General features: G+C 35.8%; 1 pseudogene; it reads left to right on the forward strand.

The window, feature by feature from the left end:
* The first annotated feature begins 3,458 nt into the window (after positions 1–3,458).
* On the forward strand, positions 3,459–4,396 carry LOC118902396 (annotated as a pseudogene).
* The last annotated feature ends 6,089 nt before the right edge of the window (positions 4,397–10,485 follow it).

Genomic DNA, 10,485 nt, shown 5'->3' on the forward strand with positions numbered 1-10,485 from the left:
CAGCTCCTACCCGCCCCGGTGGGTGAGCAGACAAGCCTCTCAGGCTGGTGAGTGCTGGGCGGCACCAATCCTCTTGCGGGAATCTCTCTGCTTTGCCCTCTGCACCCCTGTTGCTGTGCTCTCCTCCGTGGCTCTGAAGCTTCCCCCTGCCCACCCCCCATCTCCACCACTGAAAGGGCTTCCTAGTGTGTGGAAACTTTTCCTCCTTCACAGCTCCCTCCCTGAGGTGCAGGTCCCATCCCTATTCTTTTGTCTGTTTTTTCTTTTGCCCTACCCAGGTATGTGGGGATTTTCTTGCCTTTTGGGAAGTCTGAGGACTTCTGCCAGCGTTCAGTAGGTGTTCTGTAGGAATTGTTCCACATGTAGATGTATTTTTGATGTATTTGTGGGGAGGAAGGTGATCTCCACATCTTACTCCTCTGCCATCTTGAAGGTCCCTCAGGTATCTTTATGTTAATGAGCTATCCTAGAGTCTCTGTGAAAACAAAGCTGGATTTATAGTGATTTAACAAGTGTACACCTCTTAAATTAATTAATAGATCTTCATAAACCTTTAAGGAGGCATTACCAAGCAATCTTGAAGTACTTCTGTTCAAAAATTATTTCAATGAACACCTAGAAGGCAGCCAAGAACATTTTCTATATGATTAAAATACATTTTTCTTGAATTTCAAAATGTGCTGTGCCATGAGTGAAATATTATCAAGATGAAAGTAAAGCCTGATAATTCATATTTCATTGCTTTAAGGAAGATCATGGTTAAATCAGACTGGTAATATGATAACTGATGTTTAAAATATAGTACTCATGATGTGTATTCTATGATCTCTTTTTTTCTCTCTTGTTTCACTTCTTAGAATAATTCAAAATTATAAAAATCCTCCATTGTCTCTATTTTTATTATTTCTTGCCTAATATGGACTCTTTATAATTCTATGAACAGAGGTGAATCTTTTCTTAGTCTATATTCTATACTTTTGTACAAAAGCAATATAAATGATATTACTCTTATATTATCCTAGGTTAGGTTATCCTTGAAATATTAATATGTTACTTTTATTGATATAGCATCAAAAAAGTAACATTGGACTTGGCTTAAGAACAAAATTTCTTCTCCTTCTCCATCTTCTGCTCCTTCTTCTTCCTCTTCTCCTCCTCCTCCTTTTTAAATAGGAGCAAAGTGTAAGGTCTATTAATCTTGTGTCTCTTTGCAGAAAGAAGTTTTGTGAAATGTTTTTAGCATGTTTCAGAAGTGCTTTCTATTCTAAATCTTCTTTTTCTGATTGCAAACCAACACATGACGGCTGATGCTTGAAACTGCTCCCTTCAGCTTTATGCCTAAAAAGAGTCATTCTATTAGTTCCAGAATAAAATATAATTGTCTTCATGTATGTTAACCTGTAAACTTAATTCATTCCCTCATCCCCTAATAAAACCAAACTGCTATACAATTATTTGAATGGATTTCAAATATGTAGTAGAGCAGTGGAGTGAGGATGGAGACTGAGAATAGTATTATTATTTTGTTCAGCCATTTCCCCCCTTGATTTGAATTTATATGAATTAACTTTATGTCCTTTTTTTTTTTTTTTTTTTTTTGGCCACGCAGTGCGTGGCCTGTGAGATCTTAGTTCCCCAACCAGGGATCAAACCCAGGTCCTCAGCAGTGAAAGCATGGAGTCTTAACCACTGGACTGCCAGGGAATTCCCTCATGTCCTTTTTGGAGAAAGTTATTGGGAGAAACAAGTGAAAGAAGCAGAGAAGATCATGAAGGCTTTAGGATCCAAGGGATTTCTGCAGACCAGAGAAGAACAAAAAATAAAAGCTCTTACAACTGAGGGAATTTTGAGAGTCAAAAAGAAACTCAGCATACTCTCTAATTTTGATTGTTACTATATCATTCATTTTAATTTGGTAAAGACACTTTGTGGATCGTTTGCTGGTTTTTATTATCCATACCACTCTCTGGAAGGATAAATGACATTTGGTTTAAATGCCATCTAGAAGAAAAGATGTGTAAGATTATCCTTAATTGCTAGACAACTTAATTGACAATGAATGTGTTGTTTCATAGAGAAATAATAGAAATATTTCAAATTAACCAAAGTTGTCTTGGTTACTTAACAGGTCACCCAAATTCAAACAGGTTAATTTGGATGCTCCTAGGAAATCAATATGTATTTGTTCTTAAAACTACTGAGCTCTAACCATCATATTAAGAGTTCAGTAAAATTTGCTATCTAATCTAATATATTCTTTTACACAGTTAACATTTTTGATTGGTTCCTTATAATGAAACTTCAATTTTTTTTCTCTTCTTTAGAAAAGTTTGAGATGACATGGATGTCTTGACAGATTTATGTAGAGAAAACCAGGATCAATAAACGTCACAGGATAAAAAATATAAAGGTATCACTCACATTTTGCTTTTGCACTTAAATAAAATTAGACTAGTTCCAGAAGTTGAAGACTGATTTCATTTTAAAAGATCTCCAAGTATGACAGTTAGTTCTTTAGTAATGTACTTGCAGTTGTAAGAGCTCTTTTTGGTAGAAAGTTCATATTATCTTGGAATGTACTTTTAGCTTCCTTTTCCTTCATTTATTTTTTATTACTGAATTGAAGCAAAGTATTACAGATAAAGATGAATATTAAATGATAAATTGAAATTTAAGGAAGTGTCTTTTTCTTAGTACAAGTTTATCAGATTTTAATATTATGAAATCACAGATGACATCTCATTTGACAAGGTAGAGAGATATAAATAAGTGTCAAGTTATGTTGTGTTGTAATTAACCCTAGACTTGAATTCAAAATATTTCATCTTGAGTCCAAATTCCATTTTTAACCAGGTGTGTTACCTTAGGCAAGTCAAACTATCTCTCATTTTCCTTTGGCCATGTGTGTAAGCTTCATGGGATAATGGATATGAAAGTATTATGTCAACTATAAAGTCTTTTTATTTATTTATTTTAAAATTTTTATTTATTTATTTTTGGCTGCATTGGGTCTTCGTTGCTGTGCGTGGGCTTTCTTTACTTGCGGCAAGTGGGGGCTACTCTTCTTTGCGGTGCGCAGGCTTCTCATTGTGGTGGCTTCTCTTGTTGCGGAGCATGGGCTCTAGGCACACGGGCTTCAGTAGTTGTGGCACGAGGGCTTCAGTAGTTGTGGCTCGTGGGCTCTAGAGTGAAGGCTCAGTAGCTATGGCTCGCGGGCTCTAGAGTGTAGGCTCAGTAGTTGCGGCGCACAGACTTAGTCGCTCCACGGCATGTGGGATCTTCCCGGCCCAGGGCTCGAACTAGCGTTTCCTGAATCAGCAGGCAGATTCTTAACCACTGCGCCACCAGGGAAGCCCCTAGAAAGTCTCCTTAAATGTGAAGTGTTATTTGTGATAGTAGAGAAAGAGCAGAAACTTTACTTGTTGACTTTCTCTTATGCCTTTAAGCAGAAGTTTGCCATGGGTGATAAGGGAGGAGACAACCATTCGGAAGTGACTGACTTCATTCTGCAGCATCAGGGTCCGTCCAGAGCTCCACTGTCTCCTCTTCCTGCTATTCCTGATTGTTTATGGGATGGTCCTTCTGGGAAACCTTAGTATGATTGGCATCATTGTGACTGATCCCTGGCTAAACATACCAATGTATTTCTTCCTAGGCAATCTCTCCATCATTGACCTCTCCTACTCCACTGTTATTGTACCCAGAGCCATGGTCAACATCCTGTCTCAGAAAAAGACCATATCCTTTGCAGGTTGTGTGGCTCAGCTGTTTCTTTATGCACTTTTCATGGTAACAGAGGCCTTTGTCTTGGCAGTCATGGCCTACGACCACTTCACTGCCATCTGCAACCTGCTCCTCTATACTGTCCGCATGTCAAGAAGTCTCTGTATCCAGTTGGTGGCTGGTTCTTATCTCTGTGGCTGGGTCAGTTCCATTCTTCAAATCAGTGTAACATTCCCAATGTCTTTCAGTGCCTCTCGAGTCAATGATCACTTCTACTGTGATTCAAACCCAATTGAGAAGATCTCCTGTTCCAATGTCTTTATCAATAAGATGGTGTCACTTAGTTTGGCTATCCTCATTATTTGCCCACAATAGTTGTTATTGTAGTATCTTACATGATATTGTGTCCACAGTTTTAAAGATCCGCTCCAGTGAAGGAAGGAAGAAAGGCTTCTGCACTTGCAGCTCCCATCTGCGGGTTGTAAGTTTGCTCTATGGGACTGTCTCCTTTGGCTATCTCACACCGCCAAATAACCCAGAACTTCGTAAAGTGGCTTCAGTATGTTACATTTTATTCACACCTATGCTGAACCCTTTACTGTACTCTCTAAGAAATAAGGATGTTAAAGATGCCATGAGAAAAGTCGTATGGAAGAAAAAAGTTTTACTCTAAATATACTTCCACTTGACTTACTGTTTCTTGCATCATTTGATTTTGTCCTCCGAATCTCCTAGACTTATGCATTTAAAGCTCAGGTTTTAAAAACAATAAAAGCAAAACCAAAAACCCTAACTGTTTTATTCAACAGCATTAATAATAATCCTATAAAGAATGCTACAAATTCACTTTTCACTATTTACTTTACATTTTTCCTCAAGGCAATGTTAAATCTGAAAGTTCTGGACACCCATGAAAATTTGCTGTATTTCTTTTTTTTTTTTTTTTTTTGCTCTATTTCTAAAGAGATATATTTCTCACTCTCCAGGTAATAATATGTATGTAAATGGAGAAGTATAAAATTGTATTGTTTCTCTTCCCTGTATGCCTAAGTAAAATTTAGAAAATACCTAGTATAACGATTCACTTGGAAACTGTGTGACCCAACTGGTTTATATGCAAATGACAGTATAAATGCTAGTGCTGTGTTTTGTTTTTGATGTCATGTCAAAGATGTGAGGACATGTGTATATGATGAAGAGGAAAAGGAAAGATAAAATAACCAGTGATCTTTGTTGAATTAAAGGGGCCAAATAAGAAGAAACATGGGAAGATTGCATTGATTTGGTTTAAATTATGACATTTTTAAATTATGACATTTTGGTTTTCCGTGAATGGCACAGTCTTCCTACTTTGCTCTCATATGATGAGAACATTTTATGATATTTATGATGTTTTACAGCTCATGTTCTCTATCTTTTGGGTAATACAAATTATTGGTAGTGAATATGCAATTAAGGAAAGCACTGTGTTGAAATAAAGTCAGTTTGAAAATCTCAGTTAAAAATATCACAATCCTTTACAATAACCTCTATGGATAGCTGGATTATATGTAAATGTACATACATGTTTGTGTGCATGCATGTGTGTGTCTGTCTATGTATGAGTGTGTTTGGGTTATTTGAATATGGGGTAATTTTAAAATGTGATTAGTCCTAAATATCAGATGTCAATTGAGAAGGGAAGGGTGGTTAAAGCAGCATCCCACAGATTTGATAGGTATTAATAAGGGAAGCCAAGTTCTAGAGAAAGTCGTGTCAGAGTTATCATCTTTATAGTTGATATAAGTAATGCCTTAGTTAAATAATTACAATGCCTAAGTCTGGATAACATTAAATTCTAGGCAAGAACTAAACCTAAGAAATAAAATATAATTACCAGTTTTGTCCGTATACTTGGCATTGTGAAAACGTAAAATATGGATCTTTGATTAGGTCTTCTATTTTTCTGTTTTTGTTTAGATAGCAAAGTCTCCTATGATGAATGCACAACTGCATACATCTTTATGGGTTAATGTTTATTAGCATAAGAGATTTGAGAAATAAATATTCTTATTGAATAGATAAAGAGAGAAGCTAAGTGACAATAAGTCAAGGTTATATTTATCTCCTTCTCCCTAAACCTGTGGCTCTACCATTTTTCTTGATATTCAGAAAAATATCATTTGAGGGTAGAATACGAATCCAAATCAGCTTGGGAAACTGAGCTTTGGCATTGATTATTATAAGTCTGGAAATACTCTTTTTAGGTTTAGGTTTTTCTTATTTCCATTGCATGTCTATTACCCTTAGAATATCACTCTTTGATGTATCTAACAAGTGTGGGTTATGAAGGACTATTGGGAAAAGGCAATAAAATATTGAATAAGAATATAGCCTAGATTAATTCGCTTTAGTTTTTAGTCTTGTGGATTATATTTTCTGTTTTGTAGCCATAACAGATTACAGTATTCCTGTGTATAACCTCAGAAGTGGCATTGCTTAAATCACTCCAGATGTTGGAAGAAATCCAGGAAAGCTGAAAATCAAGGCAGATTGTTTTCAAACGTGTTAAATTAAGCTCTCTCTTACTTTCTTATAATTGTCATAAACATTTTTCTTGGTAAATTTTTTTCTGGGTTCACAGGCCTTATATGAAAAGTAGTGCCTAATTTATATCTCTCTTGTTACATGTGCCATCAAGATTCCATCAGAACAACCCAGTGTCTTACCAAACTTCTGTTGGCTTTTATTGACAAAACTGGGGTTCTTTTCAATGATGCATGGATTGCTTACAAAACGTTGTCACATTCCAAGGGAGTCTGAAGATTGTATTCTGCATCATGTACATCATAAGTCGTTACTTTGAGGGGACTTGAAAACTGTATCCACATGGAGAAGTGTTTCAATAGGGATGTGATCTTGAGAGGCTGAAGATTGCATTAGACGTCTCAAACACTTAATTTGTTTGTACTGCATTGTCTCATCTTCCCTGGTTACAAATTTTTGGACATGCATGTATATTGATTGTCCTATAACATCATGTGCTGTATTTTGTCTTTAATTTTTTTGATTGTTAATGTTTACCTAATGTTTAGTGTATTGATGCAGAAATTTGGTGAGGGCGTTTATACTAATATTTTCTATTGCTAGGATGCTAAGATTCTGTGACTCACATAATTGCAAATGATAATTCAAAAATTCACAAATGTAAGTTAAAATTAGTAAATTAAACATCTGTTGGGCAAACACCCAAAGCTTGCTCCATTTGTGTTTCCTTAGGATAATTTTAACTCTTATTATGAGATTTAAATTGTTGTGGTGATTAGAATAGCTGAACTGATTAGATATTGCAGAAATGTTGAAATTTGAATATGTATTGGACTGTTATTCTTACTCTTGTGAAGTATGAGATGTCACTTTATCCTATCCCATAATATCAGTATAAGTCATAAAATCAATAAAAAATTTTGAGTGTGCATAAGCTATTATATAAGTGATCTCAGTGAGTACAAAGCTACTTACTGTTAAGGGCTGGAGAGGGAGGGAGGGGAAGAAGAGGGAAAGGATGGGATAAGAAAAAAAGCAAGGTATCCTGAAACAGAAAAGGGAATCCATTTCAACATCATTTCTTTTTTCTTTTTCTTTTCTTTTTTTTCTAGTTGAAGAACAGATTTTCTTTTCCTTTCTTTAAAATTCTTTTTCAAATTCTTTTCCCATTTAGGTTGTTATATAATATTGAGCAGAGTTCCCTGTGCTATACAGTAGTTCCTTGTTGGTTATCCATTTTCAATATAGCAGTGTGTACATGACAATCCCAAACTCCCTAACTATCCCTCCCCACCACCATTCCCCACTGGTAACCATAAGTTCGTTCTCTAAGTTTGTGAGTTTGTTTCTGTTTTGTGAATAAGATCATTTGTATCCTTTTTTTTTTAAAAGATTCCATATATAAGTGATATCTCATGCAACTTAATATCATCAAAACAAACAACCCAATCAAAAAAATGGGCAGAAGACCTAAATAGACATCTCTCCAAAGAAGACATACAGATGGTCAACATCATTTCTTAATTATTCTAATTTGTAAAAATAAAAGACAACCCCCCCAAAACTTTAATCAAAGACTAATTTTTATATTTCTTACTTTTACAGAATATGACTTCTAGATTTTAAAAATAGTTTCTTCTTTCCTTATCAACTTGTAAACAATCATTCATTTATTCACATTGTTTGGCACTGTGATGATGGGTATCAGTTTCCTCAATTGCATGTCTTATAGTTAGGTTTCTTTAGTGGCAACCCACAAAACTGAACTTTGGATGACTTAAGCAAAAGATGAATAATTAGATATATAAAATTTTCTTTTGCTCTGGTGGCACATACACAATGATAAGGCTGGAGAAAGTGAGTCCCTAGGCAGCATTCTAGAAAGTTAGAGAGTGAAAAATAGACAAAGAACCTTCAAATAGGATCCAAACTTGTCAAACATCACACTATTAGAAATATTTATTTCAAGAAATTTCAGGCTCTTTGTCCCTCTGCTGGATAGTTCTGAGACAGGGTCTAAATAGCTCTAAAAGTCCACAAAATGTTTGGGCATATACTTTTCTCCAGTGTTTGGTCACCCAAAAATTAGACACAAATATTTAAAGAAGGTTTGTTGGAAGGATTTCAGTTCATATCTTACTCAAGAGTATCCAGCTTTCTCTTCATTCCAGTGACTCTTTGTGAACCAACTCAGGTCTAAGAATTGGGAGATGGGTATGATCTGAATCATGGTGGCTCAAGTCAGCTTTCTGTTGATTGGAGAGAGCTAATCTTTCTTTCTCTCTCTCTATCTCTCTCTCTCTCTCAGAAGAGTGTCCACTTTCTTTATTCCTAGATACTTCATGATTACCTAACCTTAGGTGGAGATAACTATACCACAAATATATATATTTGGACTAATAAGCTAGAGTTGCTACTATTATGTTAACCAAATCTCCCTTTGCTCTCTCAGTCAGAGGCGACAGTTTGAACTCTCTCACTCCTCTATTCTCACTGATATCAGGAAGGCCACTTTAAGTTTAATGTCTGCCACCAACATCCTTAGAGAGAAGCATCCCAGCTGCTTTGAAAGTTGCTGGCTGCTTGCTTTGTCACTGGTGAAGGGAAGATTTTCTGACACCTCAGGGGCATCTAACCAGGATATATGAGACAAGAACTTCTATGGTTAATCCTCCTTGGCACTGCTATCTCCTAAAGATATTGAATTTCTTTTTCTACACTTTTCCCAAAGTGTTCTAGTGTCTTAACTTCCTTTAGAGATATCCAGTATTAGTTAATGAATTGTATTCATCAACCCAACCAACTACTAGACTTTGACTTATTTACATGAGCTAGCACACTAATTGTCAAAGCTTTGATAAGTAAGAATTCTGCCCAGTATCTTCCTCCCCCTCAAGTAAAAGAGCCCTAAAAATTCATTCACACCAAAACATTTTTGCTAATATGTATCCAAAAAACACTCATAATTTTAAGCCAGTCTTCCACAAATTCTGCATCTGCCTGGGAGCAGTATTCATGTCTCAGCATGCTGGGTTCTGGTGCTAATAATCAAGCTCATAAAATGAAAATGAGGAGTGGAATGAAAGGGGAATTAACTTCTTCCTTCAAGGGAACTTCCCCAGCTAAAGGAGTAGCAGCATCTTAAAGTGAGCAGGGAATAACTCTGTCAGGGAGGTAGGTCTGCTTTCTTGTGCAAAGGTGGTTGGGGTAGAGTTTCCAAAATGTCAGAATTTTGAAACGTTTTAAGTAACGTTACAAACCTAGGAATCCTCAGTTAATTGTATGAGAGATACTGAAGGAATGAATCAACATACTTTGTGTTCAGCAAACCAAAACTTTACACTCTGGGTTTAGTTTTCTGTAATTTCATATCTGCAGCTGTAAAATATAGATTATTTTGTTATGGTGACAAGTTCCCTATCTAAAGAGAATTTAAGAATCTGACCTCAATTTTTGCTTTAAATTGTCAGAAGTACTCACAGCATGTTGCAGTCTTTGAATTACCCTTGCCATAATTACATCTCATAAAGGTAACTCTATTGGTCCATCAGATTCTTGCTTTCAGTGGGTATATGATTCCATTTAACCGTGTGGTTAAGTTATAGACATTTTTGCCACAAATTATGCAAACAGCTAGCTAGGTTCTATTCTTAATATAAAATAAAGTTTCTTTTTCTTATATCATATTTTTGGCCAGATAAGCAATTAGGCCCAAACCCTAGTTTTCCCTGAAGCAATTACATCCATGCATTCCCTGGAACTGATTTTGAATATTTGTTTAAAGTTTTGGATACAAGTAACAGAAACTTAGTTAAGTAACCTAGGCAAAAAGTTATTTATTAGAAGGGTAAGGGTATTGGTTAACACACAGAATTGATAGGAAGGCAGAAGTTTCATGTTTAAAGCAGGGTAAGACCAAATACATTGCAGAGAACGAAGAAGCAAGATATATAGGAATGGTCTGGCAGGGATCCATCTGAAAAAAAGTGTCACAAGTTGGAAATATAAACTTCAAGTATTATCATTCTCTGAGTTATGCTGCTAAAACTTCAAATTCCAGTGAGGAAGCATTCTATTGGCCTTTCTTTGGTATGGGCCTGTTTGCCAAGGGAAGATAAGACACCTAAATTGAGTCCAGTAGACTGTATCAAAATGGAATTTCCTAATGCCTCAAAAATAAATTAGGTGTTATTAAGGAAGGGGAAATGGAAACCAGAGAGCAAAAAAGCAATACAT

The sequence above is a fragment of the Balaenoptera musculus genome, chromosome 10 (genome assembly GCF_009873245.2).
Source record: "Balaenoptera musculus isolate JJ_BM4_2016_0621 chromosome 10, mBalMus1.pri.v3, whole genome shotgun sequence".
NCBI classification, from domain to species: domain Eukaryota; kingdom Metazoa; phylum Chordata; class Mammalia; order Artiodactyla; family Balaenopteridae; genus Balaenoptera; species Balaenoptera musculus.